Here is a 17,801-nt window from a genome sequence, read left to right as displayed (position 1 = left end):
ATCAGATCAGATCAGTTGCTCAGTTGTGTCTGACTCTTTGCGACCCCATGAATCGCAGCACCATATATACCATATATATATACTATAATATAATATTTATAACTAATATGAATAATCTCATAATTTGGTAAGTGCAAGAAAACTATGAACACATAGTTTATTATTCCATTTGTATAAAATTCCAAAGAATGGAATCTAATCTATAGTGACAGAAGGAAAATGAGTGGTTGCTTGAGGAGAGTGGAAGAGAGGGCTTATTAGTGCTATGAGCAGAGTCTTAAAGATAATAAATATGCTCACTATCTTGCTTCTGTTATTGGTTTCATGAGTGTAAAAATACGTGAACTAACCAAACTGTACACAAAAAAATATGCAGTTTATATTTTATCATTTATACCTCAATAAAACTTTTAAAATGCATGAGGCATTTTTCTTCAAATAAACTCCTATTTGGAAGTCCAATAAATAAAACAAAAAACTGGGCAGAAGCCTCCTACCATCTTATTTCTGAAGAGATCCTAGGAACTCTCGTTTGAAAACCTCTGATTGAGAATACCTGACTTCCAGAAATATATTTGGCTGTATAGATAGATATATGATATTTTACTTTAACTCTCCTGTCAGGAAGTCTTGGGTTGCCAGGGGTCTTAAGTACACTAATATGAAATCTAAGTCATTAAGAAATTATCTGAAAATGAGCTATTTTGGATACCTATGTGTTGGACATATTACTTTAACCATTATTTTAAAAAGATATTTTTAGCAATTTTTATCATAATATATGATTCATTTTTCCATCACCTTAAAAAGAGTAAATATGCCCTTTTTTTAGTTTAAATTTTATTAATGGTTTAAAGCTATCATTGTTAGCATCAGATTTGCATTAGGGTCAGATCAGATCAGATCAGTCGCTCAGTCCTGTCTGACTCTTTGCAACCCCATGAATCGCAGCATTCCAGGCCTCCCTGTCCATCACCAACTCCCAGAGTTCACTCAGACTCACGTCCATCGAGTCAGTGATGCCATCCAGCCATCTCATCCTCTGTCATCCCCTTCTCCTCATGCCCCCGATCCCTCCCAGCATCAGAGTCTTTTCCAATGAGTCAACTCTTCACATGAGGTGGCCAAAGTACTGGAGTTTCAGCTTTAGCATCATTCCTTCCAAAGAAATCCCAGGGCTGATCTCCTTCAGGATGGACTGGTTGGATCTCCTTGCAGTCCAAGGGACTCTCAAGAGTCTTCTCCAACACCACAGTTCAAAAACATCAATTCTTTGGTGCTCAGCCTTCTTCACAGTCCAACTCTCACATCCATACATGACCACTGGAAAAACCATAGCCTTGACTAGACGAACCTTTGTTGGCAAAGTAATGTCTCTGCTTTTGAATATGCTATCTAGGTTGGTCATAACTTTCCTTCCAAGGAGTAAGCATATTTTAATTTCATGGCTGCAGTCACCATCTGCAGTGATTTTGGAGCCCAGAAAAATAAAGTCTGACACTGTTTCCACTGTTTCCCCATCTATTTGCCATGAAGTGGTGGGACCAGATGCCATGATCTTCGTTTTCTGAATGTTGAGCTTTAAGCCAACTTTTTCACTCTCCACTTTCACTTTCACGAAGAGGCTTTTGAGTTCCTCTTCACTTTCTGCCATAAGGGTGGTGTCATCTGCATATCTGAGGTTATTGATATTTCTCCCGGTAATCTTGATTCCAGTTTTTGTTTCTTCCAGTCCAGCGTTTCTCATGATGTACTCTGCATATAAGTTCAATAAACAGGGTGACAATATACAGCCTTGATATACTCCTTTTCCTATTTGGAACCAGTCTGGTGTTCCATGTCCAGTTCTAACTGTTGCTTGTGACCTGAATACAGATTTCTCAAGAGGCAGATCAGGTGGTCTGGTATTCCCATCTCTTTCAGAATTTTTCACAGTTTATTGTGATCCACACAGTCAAAGGCTTTGGCATAGTCAATAAAGCAGAAACAGATGTTTTTCTGGAACTCTCTTGCTTTTTCCATGATCCAGTGGATGTTGGCAATTTGATCTCTGGTTCCTCTACCTTTTCTAAAACCAGCCTGAACATCAGGAAGTTCACGGTTCCCATATTTCTGAAGCCTGGCTTGGAGAATTTTGAGCATTACTTTACTAGCGTGTGAGATGAGTGCAATTGTGTGGTAGTTTGAGCATTCTTTGGCATTGCCTTTCTTTGGGATTGGAATGAAAACTGACCTTTTCCAGTCCTGTGGCCACTGCTGAGTTTTCCAAATTTGCTGGCATATTGAGTGCAGCACTTTCACAGCATCATCTTTCAGGATTTGGAATAGCTCAACTGGAATTCCATCACCTCCACTAGCTTTATTCGTAGTGATGCTTTCTAAGGCCCACTTGACTTCACATTCCAGGATGTCTGGCTCTAGGTCAGTGATCACACCATCGTGATTATCTGGGTCGTGAAGATCTTTTTTGTACAGTTCTTCTGTGTATTCTTGCCATCTCTTCTTAATATCTTCTGTTAGGTCCATACCATTTCTGTCCTTTATCGAGCCCATCTTTGCATGAAATGTTCCTTTGGTATCTCTGATTTTCTTGAAGAGATCCCTAGTCTTTCCCATTCTGTTGTTTTCCTCTATTTCTTTGCATCGATTGCTGAAGAAGGCTTTCTTATCTCTACTTGCTATTCTTTGGAACTCTGCATTCAGATGTTTATATCTTTCCTTTTCTCCTTTGCTTTTCGCTTTTCTTCTTTTCACAGCTATTTGTAAGGCCTCCCCAGACAGCCTTTTTTGTTTTTTTGCATCTTTTTTCTATGGGAATGGTCTTGATCCCTGTCTCCTGTACAATGTCACGAACCTCATTCCATAGTTCATCAGGCACTCTATCAGATCTAGGCCCTTAAATCCATTTCTCACTTCCACTGTATAATCATAAGGGATTTGATTTAGGTCATACCTGAATGGTCTAGTGGTTTTCCCTACTTTCTTCAATTTAAGTCTGCATTAGGGTAGATAGCACTTAAAATAGCAGATACATACATCAACATGAATCTGTAAAGTAATTAGCTTCTAATTAAAATAAATAAATTTAAATTAAAAAAAAAGAAGCAGAGACATTACTCTGCCAACAAAGGCCCATCTAGTCAAGGCTATGGTTTTTCCAGTGGTCATGTATGGATGTGAGAGTTGGACTGTGAAGAAGGCTGAGCGCTGAAGAATTGATGCTTTTGAACTGTGGTGTTGGAGAAGACTCTTGAGAGTCCCTTGGACTGCAAGGAGATCCAACCAGTCCATGTTGAAGGAGATCAGTCCTGGGTGTTCTTTGGAAGGACTCATGTTGTTGCAAAGAGTCGGACATGACTGAGCGACTGAACTGAACTGGAGTGTAGTGACACCCTCAGGACTTCATTAAATGTGCTTCCTTATTTTCTCCAGCAATAAGTTGCATATGAGCATTTTTTCTTTTTGTGGGAAGAAATGGTGATTATATTTGCCACTTCTGTACTTCTGGCTTCTCCTGTGGTAGTCATATGTCACTTCTTACAGAGTGTGACTTCCTGGTTCAACATGCCTTCCTTCATTTTAATATATAGACTCTAATTGGTAAAGCATATAATCACGATAGAATTATATAGTCAAAGGCTATTTATGAGTAGAGAACTAGGAAGTTTTCCTTAAAGTAAAATACATGATTTTTACTGTGTGGACTATTTTCACTGAATGAAATAATTCATTTTTTATCTTCTGGTTTTCAGCTCTGTAATGGACAATTTGGTTTGTTGCAGAATTCAGTTCCAAACAGGTGACATATTATTTTGTTACATGTACAAAGATCTGTAATATAGAGACTATAAAATAGCAGTTTCACCATCAGAGTCCATACTGAAAATATTTATTACTTCAACTATTGACCTTTTGGGGGGATCTGACAGTTGGAAAGTACCATTCTAAGATTTTATATCTGATGAATTTCTTGGTCTTGCTTGTTGTCAAGCTAACGGATAGTGTGCTGTTAGTTGTTGTCTTGTTCAGTAACTTTTTAATGTCTCTCATATTAAATGTAAACTGACAGAAAAAATGAACTAACTATAAATGATCCTTAAAGTTTCAAAATAGATGAATAACCTCTTATTCAAATTTCCTTTTTCACAATAAATCTTTTTTTTTTTTTTAAGTTACATTTCTATTCCTCAATTCTAAATTAAGCTTTAGAAAGCACCGACAATAGGCTCATTGGCTAAATTCAGCAACTCATTTGGTAAAATGCCATTTCTCTATATTGAGGAATCAGAGTAAGCTTATTTTGAAGAATTGTTGGAAAATATTCTAGGCCACTAAGTGGATTATAAATAAGAACTATAGTTATCAATTCAGTTGTTCTGACTTCCCACCACAATATACTAATAGAAGCCTTGGTTGAGTGCTGAAGGGCCTCACAACTTTAGTGTTTATCTTGATAAATTTACTATGGTCCAGGGTTTGGCCATCAAGAATTTGATTCTCTAGCATTGAAACATGTATATTACCATATGTAAAACAGATGACCAGTACAAGTTTGAGCATGAAGCAGTGCACTCAAAGCCAGTGCTCTGGGATAACCCAGAAGGATGGGGTGGGGAGGGAGGTGGGAGGGGGGTTCAGGATGGGGAGACACATGTTGCACCCATGGCTGATTTATGTCACTGTATGGCAAAAACTACCACAAGATTGTAAAGAAATTATCCTCCAATTAAAATGAATAAATTAATTAAAGAAAATAATTTGATTCTCTTAGCATATCAATAGTAATTGCTTCCTTTGTGGGGAGTGAGGAAATGAGGAATCTTGGAGTAACATTAACCAAGATAGTAAAGATGGATATATAAAACAAAATGTCTATTTCTTCTGAGAAATGAAAGTATCAAGAAGGTTAGAATGCTGTTTTTCCAGATCTAGACAATCTCTCCTTTTAGTCGACAAATCGTCAGACTAAAATTTTTTTGGGATGTGGCATCAGAAGAAGAATAGTGCCACACAAAGCACTCTTCCCTGGACAATATTTGGGTAGACATCTACCCAATTGAGTAGACAATATTTGGTAGACATCTGGCTCTTTGGGCCTTACAAATTGTGCAATTTTGGCTGACTCTTCTGTTTACCTAACCTCTCTTTAAGAAGAGAACCACACAGTTCATTAAGTTTCCAAACAAAATAAAACTCAGTTGATTACATTTCCTTTTGAGTTAATTAAAATTACATTCCCAGCTTCTCCTTGTTTCATCTTTATTTGATTTTTTTGTGTCTCTAAACTTTTCTGAATAACCAATTTACACATAATTCCTTATTTATTTTCCAAGGTGATTATTCACACAATATTAGTGAATTTTACTGAATTACTTTTCAGAAGACTACCTTATTTCCTTATTTTTCTTATCTTTACTGTTTAGAGTCAATTTACAGTCATCACTATTACTAAAAATGAAAAGTATATGGTGCCCTTCCCACAAATCTATAATATTTACCCATTTCATCTGCTTAATTTTGAGAGTTTGGCTTAAACTTTTTTTACCAACTAGATGATACCTTCAAAATCAGTTCATGTTGAAAACTTACCTGAATTTATTATTAGTTGGTCAACATATGTGAGACACTGTGGACAATGTATGCTATTAATTTTAAAAGATACATTGATCATATAATATACAGGAAAACTCAGTAGATCATTACTTTTTATAGAGAATATTTTTGTACAGGACATATCTTTCTTGGACTCTATTCAATAAAATAGAGTTACTTAATTGTCCTAGGAACTCATTATAAGGAAGTTTTCCAGCATGCATTCCAAGACAAAATATCAAGGTATTTCAATGTATTGTCACAGTGATCATTTTGTAATTATCAACTATCAATTTTAAACATACATGTTCACCTTTTACTTATATTAGTTTATTTCCATTCTACCTAATATGCCTCTGGAAAGCCTTTCTTTTCGGCTAATTGGTGTGTGTTTCAGGGAAGGCAAGCTAATTTTAGTATGACAGTGAAAAAAAGTGAAAGTGTTAGTTGTTCAGTCGTGTCTGACTCTTTTGTGACCCCATGGACTGTAGCCTGCCAGGCTTCTCTGTCCATGGAATTCTCCAGGCAAGAATACTGGAATGGGTAGCCATTCCCTTCTCCAAGGGATCTTTCCAACCCAGGGATTGAACCTGGGTCTCCTCCACTGCAGGCAGATTCTTTACCATCTGACCCAGAAGTAGAGTCCCATAAAGTCCATTTGAAGGGAACTTACAGTACTTAAGCACTGATAATTACTCTATACAGTATGCACCCTTAAGTCATTATCTATTGAGTAGTCACTCAATGTTTGCTTAAACATTTTCATTGTTGAGATATTTACTCCCCCATAAAGCGTCCTATTCCACATATTTAATTGGCAAAAGTTTTACTTCTGTTTGCCTAAAATATATCTTTGTAAATTTCATTTGTTGGTTCCAATCCTATAGTCTACAGAAAATAGAAATAAAACCCAATGAATTATTTTTAACCTAGAAATAATGTAAAACTTTTGACAAATAAATAATAAAAAAATAAGCCCAATTAGAAAACCAATAAAAAATGCTTTCAGTTATCTGATGTTTTGAATAATCAAAGCCAATGATGTCTTTAGAAAACCAAAGACTGATAGATATACTACTGACTCTGAACAATGTGGGGGTTAATTTGTGTATAATTTATAGTTGACCTTCCATATCTGAGATGCCTTCACATCCACAGATTCAACCAATCATGCACCATGTAGTACTGTAGTATTTCCTATTGAAAAAATCCATGTGTAAGTGGACCCACGTGCTTCAGACCTGTGTTGTTCAAAGGTCAACTGTATACAAAAAAGTAGTGATAGAAATATGACAGTAAAAATCATTTGGAGAAATACACATCCATAGCAAATTATTTATAGAGGATGAAGATGGAGCTCCCTTAGGGTGGTTGGAGAGGCTGAGACCAGGTAAAACTATTATGAAAGTGAAAGTGTATATCACTCAGTCATGTCTGACTGTACAACCCCATGGACTGTAATCCGCCAGGCTCCTTTGTCCATGGAATTCTCCAGGCAAGATTACTGGAGTGGGTTCCCATTCCCTTCTTCAGGGGCTCTTCCCAACCCAGGGACTGAACCTGGGTCTCCCATATTGTGGGCAGGTCCTTTACCATCTGAGCACCAGGGAACCCTAAAACTAATGTAAGATACATATATAACACTTACATATTACAACATTTAACATATTTATATATTATAACATTTATGAAAGTGAAAAGTGAAGTCGCTCAGTCATGTCCGACTCTTTTTGACCCCATGGACAGTAGCCTACCAGGCTCCTTTGCCCATAGGATTTCCCAAGCAAGAGGAGTGGAGTGGGTTGCCATTTCTTTCTCCATTATAACATTTATATATTATGTTATATATATAAAACATTTAAGAGCTATTAAAATCTTAGATATTGTCTATGTCCAATGATTTTATTTTATAAGTAAAGATACTCTGGACCAAAGAAGGGGAGTCACTTATCCAATGACTTTCAACATGTAACAGAGTTTAGACTAGAATCTAGGGCTGCATATCTTCATCAGTTCAGTTCAGTTCAGTTCAGTTGCTCAGTTGTGTCTGACTCTTTGCAACACTATGGACTGCAGCACACCAGACCTCCCTATCCATCACCAACTCTTGGAGTTTACTCAAACTCATGTCCATTGAGTCGGTGATGCCATCCAACCATCTCATCCTCTGTCGTCCCCTTCTCTGCCTGCATTCGATCTTTTCCAGAATCAGGGTCTTTTCAAATGAGTAAGCTCTTCGCATCAGGTGGCCAAAGTATTGGAGTTTCAGCTTCAGCATCAGTCCTTCCAATGAACATTCAGGACTGATTTTCTTTAGGATGGACTGGTTGGATGTCCTTGCTGTCCAAGGGACTCTCAAGAGTCTTCTCCAACACCACAGTTCAAAAGCATCAGTTCTTCAGTGCTCAGCTTTCTTTATAGTCCAACTCTCACATCCATACATGACTACTGGAAAAACCATAGCCTTGACTAGATGGACCTTTGTTGGCAAAGTAATGTCTCTGCTTTTGAATATGCTATCTAGGTTGGTCATAACTTTTCTTCCAAGGAGTAAACATTTTTATTTCATGGCTGCAGTCACCATCTGCAGTGATTTTGGAGCCCCAAAATATAAAATCTCTCACTGTTTCCACTGTTTCCCCATCTATTTGCCATGAAGTGATGGGACCAGATGCCGTGATCTTTGTTTTCTGAATGTTGAACTTTAAGCCAACTTTTTCACTCTCCTCTTTCACTTTCATCAAGAGGCTCTTTAGGTCTTCACTTTCTGTGATAAGGGTGGTGTCATCTGCATATCTGATGTTATTGATATTTCTCCCAGCAATCTTGATTCCAGATTGTGTTTCATCCAGCCCAGAATTTCTCATGAAACTCAATATGCCAGCAAATTTGGAAAACTCAGTAGTAGCTACAAGACTGGAAAAGGACAGTTTTCATTCCAGTCCCTTAGAAAGCAATGCCAAAGAATGCTCAAACTACTGCACAATTGCACTCTTCTCACATGCTAGCAAAGTAATTCTCAAAATTCTCCAAGTTAGGCTTCAAAAGGCTTCAACAATACTTGAACCATGGACTACCAGATGTTCCAGCTGGTTTTAGAAAAGGCAGAGGAACCAGTGATCAAAGATATTCATATCTTCAAAGATATGCATATGCATGTCTTCATACAGAAGGGAATTTAGGAATGAGTTGTATGATTTATCAAAGAGGGATTTCTTTATAGCCTAATGTATCTGTTATCCTGGAGAACGTTCCATGTATTCCTCAAAATAACATGTGTTAAGCTGTCAGGTGGAATATTCTATAGATGTCTTTTAGGTTTAGTTGTTTTATAATGTTATTCAAAGAAGAGGTGGCAAGAATACACAGGAGAACTGTACAAAAGGGTCTTGATGACCAAGATAACCATGATGGTGTGGTCACTACCTAGTGCTAGACATCCTGGAGTGTGAAGTCTAGTAGGCCTTAGGAAGCATTACTAGGAACAAACCTAGTGGAAGTGCTGGAATTCCAGCTGAGCCATTTCAAGTCCTAAAAGATGATGCTGCACTCAATATGTCAGAAAATTTGGAAAACTCAGCAGTGGCCACAGGAATGGAAAAGGTCAGTTTTCATTCTAATCCCAAAGAAGAGCAATGCCAAAGAATGTTCAAACTACCACACAATTAAACTCATTTCACATACTATCAAGGTCATGCTCAAAATCCTTCAAGCTAGGCTTCAACAGTACATGAACTGAGAACTTCTAGATGTACAAACTGGATTTAGTAAAGTTAGTGGAACCAGAGATCAAATTGCCAACATCTGTTGGGTCATAGAAAAAGCAAAGGAATTCCAGAAAAACATCTGATTCATTGACTATGCTAATGTCTTTGGTTGAGTGGATCATAACAAATTGTGGGAAATTCTTAAAGAGATGGAAATACCAGATCAACTTACCTGGTTCCTGAGAAACCTGTATGTAAGTCAAGAATCAACAGAAGTGGACATGTAACAACTAACTGGTTTAAAATTGGAAAAGGATTACATGAAGGTGATATATTGTCACCTGTTTAACTTCTGTACAGAGTACATGATGTGAAATGCTGAGCTGGATGAAGTACAAGCTGGAATCAGGTTTGCTGGAAGAAATATCAACAACCTCATATATGCAGATGATACCACTGTAATGGCAGAAAGCAAAGAACTAAAGGGCCTCTTGATGAAAGTGAAAGGGGAGAGTGAAAAATTTGATTTGTAACTCAATATTCAAAAAAACTAGTATCATGGCATCTGGTCCCATCACTTCATGGCAAATAGATGAGGAAACAGTGGCAGATTTTATTTTCTTGGGCTCCAAAATCACTGTGGATGGTGACTGCAGCCGTAAAATTAAAAGATGTTTGCTCCTTGGAAAAAAAGCTATGAGAAACCTAGAAAGTGAAAGTGAAGTCGCTCAGTCATGTCCGACTCTTTGCGGCCCCATGGACTGTAGCTTATCAGGCTCCTCCGTCCATGGGATTCTCCAGGCAAGAGTGCTGGAGTGGATTGCCATTTCCTTCTCCAGGGGATCTTCCTGACCCAGGAATCGAGCCCTGGTCTCCCGCATTGCAGGCAGATGCTTTACTGTCTGAGCCACCAAGTGAGAAACCTAGACAGTGTATTAAGAAGCAGAGATGTCACTTTACCAACAAAGATACATACAGTGATTGTGATGGTTTTTCCAGTAATCATGTATGGATGTGAGAGTTGGTCCATAAAGAAGGCTGAGCACCAAGGAATTGATTCTTTCAAACTGTGATGCTGGAGAAGATTCTTGAGAGTCTTATGGACTGCAAGAATCAAACCAGTTAATCCTACGGGAAATGAACCCTGAATGTTCACTGGAAGGACTGATGTTGAAGCTGAAGCTCCAGTACTTTGACCACCTAATGTTCACTGGAAGGACTGATGTTGAAGCTGAAGCTCCAGTACTTTGACCACCTAATGTGAAGAGCCGACTCATTGGAAAAAACCCTGATGCTGGGAAAGATTGAGGGCAGGAGGATAAGTGGATGACAGAGGATGAGATGATTGGATGGCATCACCAAATCAATGGACATGAGTTTGAGCAAACTCCAGGAGATAGTGAAGGACAGGGAAGCATGGTGCGCTGCAGTCCATGTGGTTGCAAAGAGTCAGGCAATTTAACAACTGAACAATGTTGTGATAGTTTCTGGTGAACAGCAAAGGGACTCAGCCATACATATACATGTATCCATTCTCCCCCAAACTCCCCTCCCATCCAGCCTGCCACAAAGCATTGAGCAAAGTTCCCTGTGTTGTACAATAGGTCATTGTTGGTTATCCATTTTAAATATAGCAGTGTTGTATGATAAAATCTTGTTGCTTATCTATTTTATACATAGTAGTTTATATCTCTAATTCCATACCTCTGTCTTGTCCTCCCCCTTCTCTCTCTCCATTGGTATTCATTAGTTTGTTTCCTATATTTGTCAGTCTGTTTACCTTTTTTATATATAAGGAACTCATTTTAGATTCAAGTGTACACTAGGCTGAAAGTGAAGGCATAGAAAAAATACTACATGCAAATTATAACCAAAAGAAAGCAGAAGTGGCTATATTTATATCAGATAATCTAGACTTTAAGTCACAGACTCTCTCTGGAGACAAAATTGGTCATTATAAAATAATAAAATGGTCAATTCAACAGAATATATAACAATTGTAAGTATATATGCACCCTAACACTACAGTACATAATTGCATAAAGCAAATATTGACAGATCTGAAAAGAGAGATTGAAAACAATATAGCAGTGGGACACTTCAATATCTCACTTTCAATGACAGATAGTACACTCAAATAGGAAGTAAATAAAGAAACAGTAGACTTGAACAACACTATAGATCACATGAATCTAACAGACATATGTAGAATTTTCTACCAAACAACAAGAGAAAACAGATTCTTCTCAAACACATACAGACCATTCTCTGGACAGATTACAAGTTAGATAGCAAAGCAAGTCTTAACAAATTTAAGAAGACTGAAATCATATTAAGTATCTTTTCCATCCACAATTGAATGACATTAGAAATCACTTATAGAAAGAAAACAGAAATATTCACAAATTGTGGAAAGCATATAACACACTATTGAACAACAACTTGATCAAGCAGGAAATCAAAAGAGAATTTAAAAAAAATCTCAAATGAAAAAAAGCACAATTAACAAAAATTTATGGAATGCAGCCAAAAAAGTAATAAGAAGGAATTTTATAGTGATAAGTGCCTACATTTAAAAAATAAGAAAGATCTCAAAAAATTAAACTTTACATCTCCAAGAAAAAAAAAATGTAAATTTAGTGGAGGGAAGGGAATAATTCAGAAGAAAAGGAAATCAGAGAACAGAAAAACAATAGAAAAAGCCAACAAAACTGAGAGGTGTTTTGTAAAAAGATAAATTTGACAAACTCTCAGCTAGATTAACTAAAGAAACTCAAATAAATAAAATCAAATAAATAAAATGAAAGAGACCATGTTGCAATGGTTGCCTCAGAAACAGAAAGCATTGTAAGGGACTATTATGAATGGCTATAATGCAACAAATTAGATAACCTAGAAAAACTGATAAATTTCTAGAAATGTATAACCTACCAAAACTAAATCAAGAAGAAATAGAAAGCCCAAACAGACCTATAACAAGTAAGGATACCAAAGTTGTAATAAAAAACCTCCCAACCAAGGACCAGATGGCTTTATGGCAGAATTCTACTAAACATTCAAAGAAGAATGAATACCAATATTTACTAAACTTTTCTTAAAAAAAAAAGAACAGAACTAGAGTAAATACTTCTAAACTCATTTGATGACTCCAGCATCACCCTGATACCAAATCCAGATAAAGACTACAAGAAAAGAAAGCTAAAGGCCAGTGTCTATAAACATCAATCTAAAAATCTTCAATAAAATACTAGAAAACTAAATTCAACAGCACAAGAAAAATATTATACTTTGTGACCAAGTTGTATTTATCCCTGGAAGCAAGTTTCATTTAACATACACAAGTCCTTGTGCTATAGAAAGTTGACAAAATGAAAGATTAAAAACACAATCATCTCAATAGATGCACAAAAAAACATTTGATAAAGTTCAAAATTCATTCATGATAAAATGCTCAACAAAATAAGTTGGAAGGAATTTCAGTGACATTTTTCACAGAAATAAAAAGCAATTCTAAAATGCATGTGGTCTCTCAACTTAAGAGATGTTCTCTTGGCTTTCAAGCACAGCAAACTAGCAGCTCTGCCCTAGGGAGCAGCCCTTGGTCAAGGACAGATGAGATTTAGAGAAAAATCCCCCAGTTTCCTTGACTCTTAAGCTGAGTCTGTAGTGTGCTGTATCCTGATTCCCAGAACACCCAAATGGGTTAAGCCCTATTTGCCATAGTGTCGGGAGACGTGTTAGGCATTACTGACAAAATGGAGGCATGGCCCCAACCCTCTCTCCTCATTCCGCAGGCATGGTTCCGGAATGAAGGAATTAGGTCTTGTGATTCTGACTTGTTCTTTCCTTTCTTCGGTGGAGTTGGCTGGAAAGAATGTTAAGGTGCTTATTGTTCTTGAGAGAAGTATGAGAAAGCACAAAGCCTTCTGCAGTTGTGCCCAGAAAATAATCTATAAAGTAACCATTGACATTTGTTCAAGGATCTTTACAAAGAATGTTCCAGGATGAGCACATAGGCCTCAGCTTAAGGCCATGGGAAGGATTGTTATCTGAGACCTGTTTGTGAGGGGAATTTTTATGGCAAAGAAAGTTTGCTGAGCTTAGGGTTTAGGAATAATTAAGAATAGCTAGAAGCCTTTTTAGGAGACAATGATCTTAAGATACTAGGGGCAAACAAGATTTAGAAAGATAAGAAATAAACTGAGGAATGTGGCATGAGTTACAATGTAATCACAAGTTAAGTATAGGACGCATAAGAAGAAGTAGATAATAGATAGTAAAGGCAACCCACTCCAGTACTCTTACCTGGAAAATCCCATGGACGGAGGAGCCTGGTAGGCTGTAGTCCATTGGGTTGCTAAGAGTTGGACACGACTGAGCGACTTCACTTTCACTTTTCACTTTCATGCATTGGAGAAGGAAATGGCAACCCACTCCAGTGTTCTTGCCTGGAGAATCCCAGGGATGGCGGAGCCTGGTGGGCTGCCGTCTATGGGGTCACACAGAGTCTGACACGACTGAAGCGACTTAGCAGCAGCAGCAGCAGCAGCATCAAAGCCGATTCTGAGAGAATCACTGAAGCAGGAACTCTGAAGGGCAACGATGATTTCTGGAGACAATAAATCTGGGTGGGGGGGAACTGAAAATATCAAACCTCTGACCTAATGCTTTTGTCAAAGTATAAAAGAAAACCTGAAGCTTGAAATAAACATGCAGTCCCGCACCTTGAGTCAGAGGCTGCATCATCCCCCGCTGACACTGCTCATCCCTTCAGGCTGATTCCCTGGCTGCTGGAGCTGGACTCCGGCACCATAGCAGTAATCAGCTCCCTTTATGGACTTCAACATCATCTCCCAAATAAACTATTTGTATTCAGATCCTTGTCTCTGGAAAAATCTAACATAAGAATACAGTCAAGTGCTTTTTCTGTGACTACTGAAACTATGTGATTTTCTTTGTCAACACAGTGTCTTACTTTAATAGCTTTTGTTTCTGGATAGAACTATTATTTTATTCCTGGATAAAACTTTCTTGGTAATGGTGTTTTTGTTCGCCTTGGGTTTCATCTTGCTAGTATTTTGTTGTTGTTTTGTTTTTTAATTTATTTGTTTTAATTGGAGGATAATTACTTTGCAGTATTGTGATGGGTTTTGCCTTACATTGGCATGAGTCAGCCATGGGCATACATGTTTCCCCTCCTGCTGTTATCTTTTTTAATCCATCTATTACCTAAGGGAAAGCAGCCTACAATTTTCTTTTACTATCTCTACTTAGTTATAGTAAAATGCATCTTAGAAAAATGAAATATTTCCTTTTTCTATCTTCCTAAAGTATTTATATAAGGGGAAAAATTATATGTCAAACCACATAACTTGATGTCTTTCAGTGGGGACAGAGTTTAGATTTTTGATTCCTTTCTTTATTCATTATTAGCTTATTTAGGCTTTTATTTCTTATTGAAATTATGTATCTTTTATATATCACTTATAATTTTGTATATCACTTGTTTATATCATTTATATTTTCTTCTACATGATTCAGTTCAGTTCAGTTGCTCAGTCATGTCTAACTCTTTGTGACCCCATGAATCACAGCACACCAGGCCTCCCTGTCCATCACCAACTCCGGGAGTTCACCCAAACTCATGTCCAGCGAGCCGGTGATGCCATCCAGCCGTCTCATCCTCTATCGTCACCTTGTCCTCCTGCCCCCAATTCCCCCCAGCATCAGGGTCTTTTCCAATGAGTCAACTCTTCTCATGAGGTAGCCAAATATTGGAGTTTCAGCCTCAGCATCAGTCCTTCCAATGAACACCCAACATGATTACCTATTTCATATTACCCATATTACCCTATTTCATATTACATTTATTTCATATAAATTATATTCACATAAAATTGTTTAAAAAAAGCAACAATATCAACAACAACAAAAAAATGCATGTGGAACTCTTATAATACCTCCCAGTAGTCAAAGCAACCTTGAGAAAGAAGAACAAAGTTGGAGGCATCACACTTCATAATTTAAAATTAACATACAAAGCCTTAGTAATCAGAATAGTATGTTACTGGCATAAAAGCAGACATATACATGAAGAGATGGTTAATATTATCAAGAGAAAGGTTTGTCTTATAGGTATTTTTCTCTGAGTCCGGACAGTGGTGCCACTTCTCTTTTCCAATATTTATTACTCACAGGACCTAAACTAACAAAACCTTCCCCATCTCAATTCTATCAAGGGAGATGCATCTAGATGCAGCTAGTTACCTAACAGTAAAAGGCCAGAGATCTTGAGGGAGGGGAAGGAAGAGGGAGTGGAGGACCTGTACCCTAGAGGAAAGTGTAGAGAAATAATAAAACCAATAAATTATGAGGAAGGAGGGAAAAAAGGAGGGAGAACAGAAAGGATGTCTCCCTTCCCTGATAACCATCAAAAGTATACTGGGTAACTTGATAAACAACTGTTTTGGAAATATAAATAGTATTTTATACCATTGTCTGTACTCTATATTTAAGCTTGATCATCTAAAAACAAGGTTTTCTACCTGGTAATAAACTGTATTTTAATAAACCTCCAAAGCACTGATTACATAATTACACAACTCAGAGATTGTAACTGACTCTGGAGGGGTGTGGAAGAATTGCTTGTCACATGGTATATCATGCTACCATTTACCTTCCTAACTGATTTCATGATTGAGTCAGCCTGCCAGTGTTAAGTTGTAGAAGACTATTGGACATCTAAATATAGGCAACTGACATTCAGGAAAGATGTCAAGGCTAAGAATATAAATTTTAGAGTCATCAGCATATGAATGGCATAAATTCATAAGAGCAGATGATATCACCAAGGAGGTGAGTGAAAGAGTAAAAAGAAATCTAAGGACTAAGTCCTGGGGTACTCCAATGTTAAGGAACAACCTGCAAAGAAAATAGAAAAGTGATGACTAATGATTTGGATAAAAAGCAAGAGTGTGGTGGTCTGGAAACCAAGGAAAGAAATTGTTTTAAGGAGGAATGAGTGATTAACGGTCATATGTTGCCAATAGTTTAAGATGACAAATAAGAAATGGTTTTTGGATTTAGCAACATAAAATCATTGATAACTCTGACAAGAACAGTTTTAGTGGAGTGGTGTAAGTGTAATTCCACTTTGAATGGTACATTAGTTTCCTAGGGATGCCATAACAAATTGTTATAACTGGGTGGCTTAAAACAACCAGAAAAAAGATAAAGTGAGAAATCTATCCTCTCACTGCTCTGGAGGATAGAAGTATGAAATCCAAGTGTTGGCAAAGTTCAGTCCTCCTGTTTTGAGGGAGAAACTAGTTACTACCCCTCTCCCAGCTTTTGGTGATTTCTGGCAATCCTTGGTGCTCCTTGGCTTATAGATACAGCATTCCAATCTCTACCTTTGTCTTCACATGGTGTTCTCCCTGTGTCATCTGTCATCTTAGCCATGGTACATCTATCTCTCTGTTTCTTCTCATCTTATAAGGACTCATGTCATATTATAGTAGGGTACACCATGATCTCCTCACCTAAAATTGACTGTATATGCAAAAAAAAAAAACCTATTTCCAAATAAAATTACTATCACAGGCACCAGGGATTAGAACTTCAACATGTCTTTTTTGGGGGTGTATTTCAACTCATAGCAAATGGGTTCATAAAAGTATAGGAAGATGAGAATTTTAAACATTGATTAGCCACAAGTGGGAATAGAGGGGCAAATGGGAACAGAAGAATGTTTCTGTTGTTATTATTCTCTAAAGGAAAACAACACTGGATATTCCCTGGAAGGACTGTTGCTGAAGCTGAAGCTCCAATACTTTGGCCACCTGATGCATAGAGCCAAATCATTAGAAAAGACCGTGATGCTGGGAAAGATTGAAGGCAAAAGGACAAGGGGGTGGCAGAAGATCAGATAGTTAGAAAGCATCACTGACTCAGTAGATATGAATCTGAGCACTCTGGGAGATAGTGAAGGACAGAGGAGCCTGGCACGTTGCAGCCCATGGGGTCGCAAGGAGTCAGACACAACTTAGCAACTTAAAAACAAGAACAACAATTCACTTGTGTTTTTACTCTGTGTTTTTAGGATGGTAAAAGTAACATATTTAAATGTTTATAGAAATAATCTGATAAAGTGAAAAAACAGTGATATAGGAGAGAGGAAGGAGAATTATTAGATCAATGATTTTATGTAAATGAGGGAAGATGGGCTCTCACGAAAGAGTGCAGAGATTGGCCTTTGCTTGGAATTCATCCATAGTAATAGCAAGGAAGGCTGGGTGCATATGTGTGTACTAAGTCGCTTCAGTTGTGTCTGACTCTTTGTGACTCTATGGACCATAGTCCACCAGGGTTCTCTGTCCATGGGATTCTCCAGGCAAGAATACTGGAGTGGGTTCCCATGCTGTCCTCCAGGGGATGGATCTTCCAGATCAAAAGATTGAACCTGCATCTCTTCCATCTCCTGCATTAGCAGGTGGGTTCTTT

Source organism: Bos grunniens, chromosome X, assembly GCF_055505025.1.
Source record: "Bos grunniens cultivar Pamir isolate PY7600 chromosome X, Bosgru_T2T1.0, whole genome shotgun sequence".
Taxonomy (NCBI): domain Eukaryota; kingdom Metazoa; phylum Chordata; class Mammalia; order Artiodactyla; family Bovidae; genus Bos; species Bos grunniens.
Note: the sequence above shows the minus strand (reverse complement) of the source record.